Here is an 8,992-nt window from a genome sequence, read left to right as displayed (position 1 = left end):
ACTAGGTCATAGTCCAATTGTTAGAATATTTACTCTGCCGACTACTTGATTATCATTTATTCTAATCTGAATTCTTTGTGTGGCACGCGAGCCACTGCTCACTTTCCTGGTTAATACATGATTTGCTCCTCAGACCATTTGATTGCCATCTTGTTTGGCCTTGGAAGAGTAATGAGATTAATGTTCAAAAAAAGATAACTATTAGTTCATGAGGAAAAAAAACGTTACATGTGCTCATCCATTCAATACATTTAAGTATGTACCAACCATATGCCAGGCTGTATGAGAATAACCCTCTATTCCTTCCCCATCCCAACAACCCCTACCCTCTTATACAACTGCCTCCCAACAGAAACTGTCTATGAGAATCTGCTTTAATGCTTTGGGGCTTGTTGTGTGGTCCTTTAAGATTGTTCCTTGGCTAGTCTCCCAAATCACCCAAAATGTGGATCTGCCTTAAAATTATCACCCTGATAAAGGCAGGGCTATTAGTTCTATCAAGGCCACAAGGGAAAATGTAAAATGATATCCAAGTAGGAGTTTCAGGCCAGTTCCTTAGTCATCAATTCATTCGGCACATATATATTGATCATTGGTTTACCTAGGTGCTGGGATGTTTGATCAACTCTAAAGCATCACCATTTGTACATCACACCGCTGTTTTCTGGACCACTAAGAAAAGTAATTCTAATTAAACTTGCCGCAATAGTTAAAATGATAGTCCTGTGGCTTTGAAATATTATTTCACAGATTCTCAGAAATTTGGCAATTTCTCTTGGTTTCCATTGCAATGCTTATCAAGTTATGGGCCACACTTTTGTATGTATCTCAGAAAATGAAATTCTGCTTTGTCTTCTTATGGGCAGCCTCATTGTATAGGTGCTGTAAAGCATACAGTTGTTACTTTAATAGGAAATGTGGAAAAGAAAAAAGAAGCCTGTCAAGTATTAACATCATAATTTTGAAACTAAAGGGTATTTTAACTCCCTTCCAAAAATAGAGAAAAATCTTAATTTCAGAATATAGGACAGAGCTTTAAACTGAAAGCACTTAGCTTCATTTAAAAAACAAAACAAAACAAAAAAACAATAAATTGTCCTCACTTTTTCACTTTGCCGTGGGTTGTTAAAGAATTTATTTTGGCCAGATGCCAGTACTGTGAGCAAATGTGGGGAATTGGGATCGATAGCTGAGGTCTTCACATTTTTTTGCTTGTGTATCTCCTAAAGGAATTTTAAAAATCTACGTATGCCTTAATTTTAAGGGGAGATTAACATTTTTTCATCATTTAAATAATTGCAAACTAGGTATGGGTGTGTTATAAATATTGCTATTTTAAAATAAAACGCTTATATCATAGCTCTTTTTTAAAATGTGGAATTGCAATCATTCTTCTAGTGACAAAATATTTGCTTCAATACCAAATGTAAGCCTATTGCCCTGTTCCCACACCTTTCTTTATACACAGTAACATTTAGTTCCAATGCTTAATCCCAGTATCATAATTTTAAAGACATTTTAAACGGCAATGAAACCCACTCATGCAATACCAAAACTGCACATAACTCATGAAGCAATGATAAGTTAAACAAGTACATCCAGGTTCCTGGAGATTCAGGCATTTGCAATGCAACCAACAATAACTGTGAATCAAACACCAATTTCAAAGACGTGAAAATGTAGGAAATGTGTCCCTTAGAATTGAGGAAATATGGTTGGGTGACCTCAGTGAGAGGGCAACGTGGGTAGCTATGAAGAAAGAACTTACCTATCTATGGTAGCTTGAGAGAAAGAGAATGCAATTCAATGTTATTTATGAGACTAGCTGACTTTTCATTTCAGAATCAGGATCTTTCCCTCAAGGAGTCTCTCCACATACCTTAAATATGGGCCTGGCTTACCAGTGGGCAGGCAGCAGACGCCAGGCAGCGGTGGGTCTCCTCTGCCAGGTCGTTCTCCGAGTCTGATTCCGGGACCAGCCTTTCCTGAGCTCTTGTTGGAAATACAGATCCTCAGCTCTAACCCAGATCAGCTGAATCAGAATATTTGGGGGTGGGCCCAACATGCAATGTTTTAACAAGGCCTCCAGGTGATTTCCATGCAAGCTGTAGTCAGAACCACTGCCTCAGGGAACTCCAAACCGATAATAAAAAGGAAAATTAAGTCGTTCAGTTTATATCCTTTTTGTTATCCTGTTTGTTTATAAAGTCTTATTTACATTTCCCGTCTCTTCTCAGGATCGTCAGAGAAAGTAAGGAAGCCTGTGTTCGGCTTGAGCCAGACTGTCCAGGAGGACACACCGTGAGGCCACCGTGGTGGCAGCAGCAACAGTTACTGAGAATCCCCCAGGGGAAGAAGAATCTTGGAGAGAAGAGCCTTGGGTCCCGATTGGCTTGACTTGTAGAGTTGTACCACCCCCAATTGTTACACGCACAGGATTTGAGCTGGTTTCACTGGGGCATTGATTTCTCAAGTGAAGATGATTTGGAGTGAGGGAAGATGTTAATACAGCTAAATCACACTGTGAGAAAGTTCTTCCTTTTCAATTTCCCTACACTTGTCATTATGTCTAGAAGAAGTCTCCATTTAGTGTCTTTAATCCATCTTTACACTTGACAAAAAAAGAGAGAAACCCAAAGAGAAAAAGCCTTAGACTCAGTGCCTTGGCAAGCTCCAGTTTCTGGCTAGACTTCAATATTTTCTTGTTTTCTCCATTATCTCTCATTGTGGTTACCATCTGTTATGGCAGGGGATACTGCTTTTCCATCTGAAGGCATTATCTAAAAGTTCTATTTAAGGAAACTTTATTTAAGTGAAAGATGCAGCATTTTAAAGGAAAATATTAAGAAAGTTAGAGTAGAGGTGGTGTGAGGATATGGTATGTAAATAGCAATTACTATATTAAGGAGGCCAGATTGTTACCCTGGCATTTATACTCATGAAACTTCAAATTCAGACTTCTCTCTTTAAAGAGACAACTGTTATTCCTAATTCAACCTTCAGACTGGCTTTCAGAAAAGCATGTACATACTACCTTGAGCCTTATTCAATTAGTTGTAACAAAAACCAAAACAACAACAAAACAGACACAGACAGAAGGCCACCGAACAAAAAAAGAGCAACCACGAATTTTAGAATAACCTTTTAAAGATAAAATCTCGAATTAAATGTATGGTAAGCTATCCTTTCTAATGAGAAGAGGACAAATAAGAAGACACAATTCTCTCTCCGTTACTACTAGCAATTAAAATGCAAATAATTCCCACTGAGAATCATGATTATTTACATGCTGTGCACAAATTATCCTTCTGTACATAATCTTGTAGACATTTGGTTTTAACAAAATATGGCTTTATTAATCCTAGAGTCAGGATTTCTCTACAGCACTATTTCTGTTAATTTTGTTCCCATTTCAGTGCAACTTAAGAATGCATACTAATATTTCCCATAGCACATGGTAGCTTCTGCATATAAATACTGACTATTCAATTAAGTTCCATTATCGTTCTGCATAAGGTTCAGCATATAGAGTTATAGCTGTAATGTAAGTCAATTTCTAATTAGAAAATCATCATAGCATATACTTCATAGACCTTGCAGCATGTTCACTGGTTGGGAAGATGTTAAAGTTTCTTGTAAAGCCAAGTAACGGATCATAAAAAGTGGGTAGTAACATCCTCCTTTGAAGGGTGATGCTTCAATGAGGGCAGAGATTGTGCAACTAGAATTCTCTTGGCAACCAAAGAGGCTTTGACTGGATTTTTCTCTTTGGCTATTTTTCCTACTGGGATCCAATAACCACCCAAGTAAATAAACACACCATGAATGTTACTGGATTTCAGAGCTTACTGAGAGCCAACAAACTGATTTAATCACTACTAACAACCCATGGTTCCAAAGATTCAGAGCCAGGACCATTGAGTTACTAACTCATTAATAATTAATGGCAATAAAAGCTGAACCAGACTAATGCAACTCAGAACAAAGATGAAAAGTACATTAACCACCAGTGGGGGTTGAGGGCAAATGATGCCAACTTCTTTTAGCATCAAGCTCCTTCTACAAAAGGCCTTGAGCTGAAATGGAACGATTTGCCAGAGGCTCCTAGAGATAAAGGTAGGCTCCTGTAGAAAATGTTCCAGATCCTGGGAAGACAACAATACAAATTAGATAATACTGTGTCCTTGTTTAATAGTTGCCATTATATGTGTTGCAAAATATAACCTTGAGGCAAACAGCAGAGACAAAGCTTCCCTGAATGTTCTTCTTTCTCTTCACAGTGACTGCTTCCAAAGTCTTGCCCAGACATCTTTTCCTGCTTCATGACCAATCGCCATTAAGTCTTTCTGTGATACTTTCCCAGTTGAAAGGTCATTGAGTTCCTGCAAGACTTTCAGTGGCTGGGGGTTGAAGATAGGATCCCACTGCACAGAGTTCAATACATTTTGTCTCTTTCCGTCAATAGCCTCTCCACCTGTCTCCTTCAGGAACCTGGGGGGAGTTCCCAGAGGGGTTACCTGTTCACTGCACCTGCAAGTGAATCACAGGACCCACCTCAGCTCTCCTCCAAAGACAAGGACTGGTGGGACTCCATCTGCATTTGACAAGTGTGGCTGTAGGATTTGTCTACATGCCTGTGACTTCAAGTTCAACGTTAAGCGCCCTTGTCACTCAAACTCTGGGGCTTTCCCCAGGTATGGCTCCGCTTCTTGATGAAATTAATCTGTATCTCCCTCTACTTTGGGGTTTCCCCCAGCTCACTGTGTGATGTTCGCGTCGCCGCTTAACTCTGCCATTCTTCTGATTCCCATCAATACTGGTGCGCAATGTTATGATCAATAATTAGAAAATGGGTCCTCCGTCCAGGAGACTTAAAACACTTCGTAAGGACTACCTGGTGTCCTTCATGAAACCCCAGTGAGGAAGGAAGATTGTGTTGTTTACGCTGTTTCTACATTTTGGTTCCATTTTAGAGATAAAGATACCAAGGCACCAAGACGTTTGAATGGTTTTCTGGGGGGTCACATGTTATTATATTCGTTTGGCACTATGTTTTCAAAGCCTCTCATGGTGCTCTTCTGGTATATACTATTCAAATCAAGTTGTATGGCTGAAAGTATTGCACATTGGTATCTGGCAGTAGTCAAATATTTTAATAATCACCGCTGAAGCCAGAGACCTGGCTCCTCATCATTTTAGCAAGAATTAAGAAAGATGTTTTATTACATTTTTGCTCAAGTGGTAGTTTTTATTTCCAACTTAAGTGCATGTCCTGTTGATGTGTCTGCAACTTCATGGGGTGTCCATGGCCAAGCACGTGGGCAGGCAGTCTCTCCAGCCTCCACGGCCACAACACACGAAACCAAACCTCCTAAACAGCCGGGATAGCACATGGATCAAGACAGAAAACACGAGCAGTAGCCTTGCCAAGTTCCAAAGGTCTGGGCAAGAAGGCCAAGAGCCAAGTCTCTAGAGAACAAACAAGCAGGCAAAAGGTCTCCCAGGAACAGGATGTTCTGCTACATTTCCAATTATCCTGGCCTCTGGGCAGGGCATCCACTGCTGACAATATGCCCTGCTCCCGGGGGCTCCGCTCTAGGAAGAGCAACAAACAGGGTAGATACCTCAGAAAGACTAGCAAAACTATCCACCAAATCACGTTTCGAAATAGTGAAAAATTCAGTCTCTTTAGACTAACATCTCTGAGCACTTTTCTTTGAGGGAAAAGTGACATGAACCGTTTTCCCCACTCCAGATGCAGGGTCCATACTTTTCACTATCTATATATAGTGTTAGGCCTCGTGAGTTACCTGTACTGTGACCATACCCAGTCCACACATTTGAAGTTCTAGTAACATAGTAAACCAGGATTATGAAGGAAGGAGGAAGGGAAGAAGAGAATATTAAGTGAAGCAAAGTATGGAGAGTGGGAATAAAATAGCACAAAGTGGCATGCAGCATTAAGTCATAAACCTAAGAACTATGTAACAGAAAGCAAAGATTCTTATTGTAACAATATTTAAAACAGAACTCTGAAATGCATGTGAAATATGAGAGCAGGGTAACACTAGCCCCTCGCTTCCGGTTTTTGTTGTTGTTTTGGTGTTTTCACTCTAACACTTGGAAGATGATGCTGAGAATTTCTTAATGATTGTGGTCTAACGTTGTGTGCCACAACATTCAGAAATCAAAATATGGACACTGTTAGTAAAGTGTTCACTCCCTTCATTTCTCATTTTAAGACTTACTTCCTAGCTGTGCCTTCAGCAGGGAATTCTGAGTAGACTAGGCTGAGACCAAAAAAAAAAAAATTAAAAAAAATTAAAGGGTCCCTTAGCTATGGAATCATAAGAAAGAATTTCAAGTAGCAATGTCCTGTATGTGTCCAAAATATGTGGGATACTCTCTTAAGTACATCTCTCTGATAATGTGCACAGGACTTTGTAAAGTTACAGAGAGTAAACTGATGAAGAGAGAGGTAAAGTGATTGGCTTGATGTCAGAAACCAGATCCAAAGATATCTAGATCTGTAACTGAGAAAAAAGATTCAGTCTGTTCAAGTTGCCGGTGTCCTGACACGGCCGGTCAGCTTTGAACTTGGCAGTAACTTTCATCTAAGAAAGCAGATGCCAAAGAGGGCATTAATGTTACAGTGCATAGCAGCAACACTGTAAGCATAGAATACAGATGTGGGTGCCTGCATTACAGAAGAGTCACCTGAGGTCCCCCAGATTCCTCCAGGCATGGATGGAGTGACAGGAATGCAGACCTCTTGTCTTCCAGCTACGGTGTTCTGGACTTCGTGACATCTTTCTCCCAGTGAGACTCTGAATGGTCTCCTAATCATGTTTCCCTTCCTCTAGCATAGTAAGAAATTCTCAGGAGTCGGTTGTAAGATAATAAATATAATTTTACCTATCATTAATCATTATCACATAGATATATGGAGATCACAGTTAGCTCTTGTCATTAAATGGAAGATTTCTTTTTTCTTCTCTTGGTTAAAAATAGGGGAGAGGAGATCAGGCTAAAGGGTTATATATCAGAAATGAATGGCAAATTAAAGTGTGTGTGTGTGTGTGTGTGTGTGTGTGTGTTTCTATGATTCATTTCTGTTTTCATATTGGAACAAATTCTTGGAAATCCCAGATTAAGTTTTACTCTTGTTCCAGTTCAGTTTCATTTTCAGGTTTTCATGGTTTCAGGGTTAAATTCATCGATTTAAATTGAACCCTAAGTGTTTTCCAAAAATTTTTTTTTCAACTATTTTTCATTTGACTTTCTAAGGATCAAATGTAAACACATAACTGGCAAAACAGCTCTTACCCTAGTGACTTGCATAGACTTAGTGTATAAGAAATATTAATTGATACTTGCGTTCCCAGTTTTATTTTCAAAATATACTCTCGATGATTCACAGTTTTCTGGATGGGATCTTGTTCCCCTTGATGAACAGATGAGAGATCTAAGTTCCCAGACATTAATGGGAGAACCAGGACTCCCACAGAACTGGAGGCCCCTTACTCCAAATATCGAGTGCTCTTTGAGGTACATCATGAGCTTTCTCCCTAAACACTGATACTGAAGTAAATAAAAAAAGATGAATCAAAATTAGTCATCTGGGAAATCACATTCTGGACAAATAGCTGTAATAGTAAAGGCCTTATCATAAAATTTGCTTCACATGGGAAACTGCAGAATGCTTTAGCAGAGTGGATTTGAAATGTTCTTTGCCCGGAAGCTACCTCTAGAGGGCAGTGCTTTCTTCATAACAGATAGATTTCCCGGGTGTAGAACAACTCTCTGGAGTGAAAACCTAAAATATTTGACATACTTGCACGTATTAACAGCTTTAAATCAAACAGGACACACAAATAGTTCAGGCGCAGTACTCTTTTTTTTTTTGTCTGGATGGGGGCAAAGACTGAAATGAGTATGTAGCTATATGGGCCTTTTCCAGTCTTTCCTCCCTCCCCAAGCACAAAGGCTCTAAAATTAAACATAAAATGAACTTGCGACTTCCTTTATAATACCAACGTAACACTCCGAGGTAAAACATTTAACTTAAAAAGCAGAAGCAAAGAACAGAGGGATGAGTGCAGAGAACAACTGCCAGCGAGTGATGCTGCTGCTGGAGTCCAAGTGGCCAGAGCCAAGGCTTGAGAGACGCCACAGAGGCCACATGCGCGTGCCAGGAAAGGAAATGGGACTTCCTCATGTAGATTCCAGGAAGCCCTGGGAGGGCTTCGCGGAGAGAGACAGGATCAGATTTGTGTTCTATGTGGATCATCCCGGAAGCTCTGGAAAAAGCAGAATGGACAGGAGCAAGTCTGGAAACCAAGAGGCCAGTTAGGAGGCTGTTGTATTAGTCCAGACAAGAGAAGATGCATTTGAGATGGGTAGGGTAGCAGTGAGAGGAGGGGAGCATAGAGGATGGATTTGAGAACCTCAGAGGAGAGGAAACCATCAGGATGCGATATTCAGTTGAGAGGGTGAGATAGAGAGAAAAGTCAAGGCTCACGATTTATAGCTTTGGGTAAAGGACGGTGAAACAACAGAGAGAGACTGAGGTCGGAGGGAAGTGCTACTTAGTTTTTGAGAAATCCAATCTGAAATATCTGAAGAGTACCCAAGTGAAGGTGCCCAGCAGGTAATAGAATTAGTGAGACTGAAGCTGGGGAAGAAATCTGAGTTGGAGATTGAATTAGAGAGTCGTTTGCATACAGGTGGCTGTTAAAATCCTGAGAGTGGATAAATTTACCCAAGAAGAGTATCAATAATGAAAAGAGCAGTGAGCTGAAAGCAGGCACCTGAGGGACAGTAGTACGTAAGTGGTGGGTGCAGAGAGAGAAGCCCATGGTTGAGAAGGAATAAAAAGGAATGAGACAAACTAGGAACGGGTAATATTACTTTTCGGGGACAGTGGTGCACATAATCAGCATTGCCAAATGCCCCAGAAATGTACAGCAACACAAAGACTGGAAAATGTCCA

This window comes from Rhinolophus ferrumequinum, chromosome 7 (genome assembly GCF_004115265.2).
Source record: "Rhinolophus ferrumequinum isolate MPI-CBG mRhiFer1 chromosome 7, mRhiFer1_v1.p, whole genome shotgun sequence".
Classification (NCBI taxonomy): domain Eukaryota; kingdom Metazoa; phylum Chordata; class Mammalia; order Chiroptera; family Rhinolophidae; genus Rhinolophus; species Rhinolophus ferrumequinum.
This window is presented reverse-complemented; position numbering follows the sequence as displayed.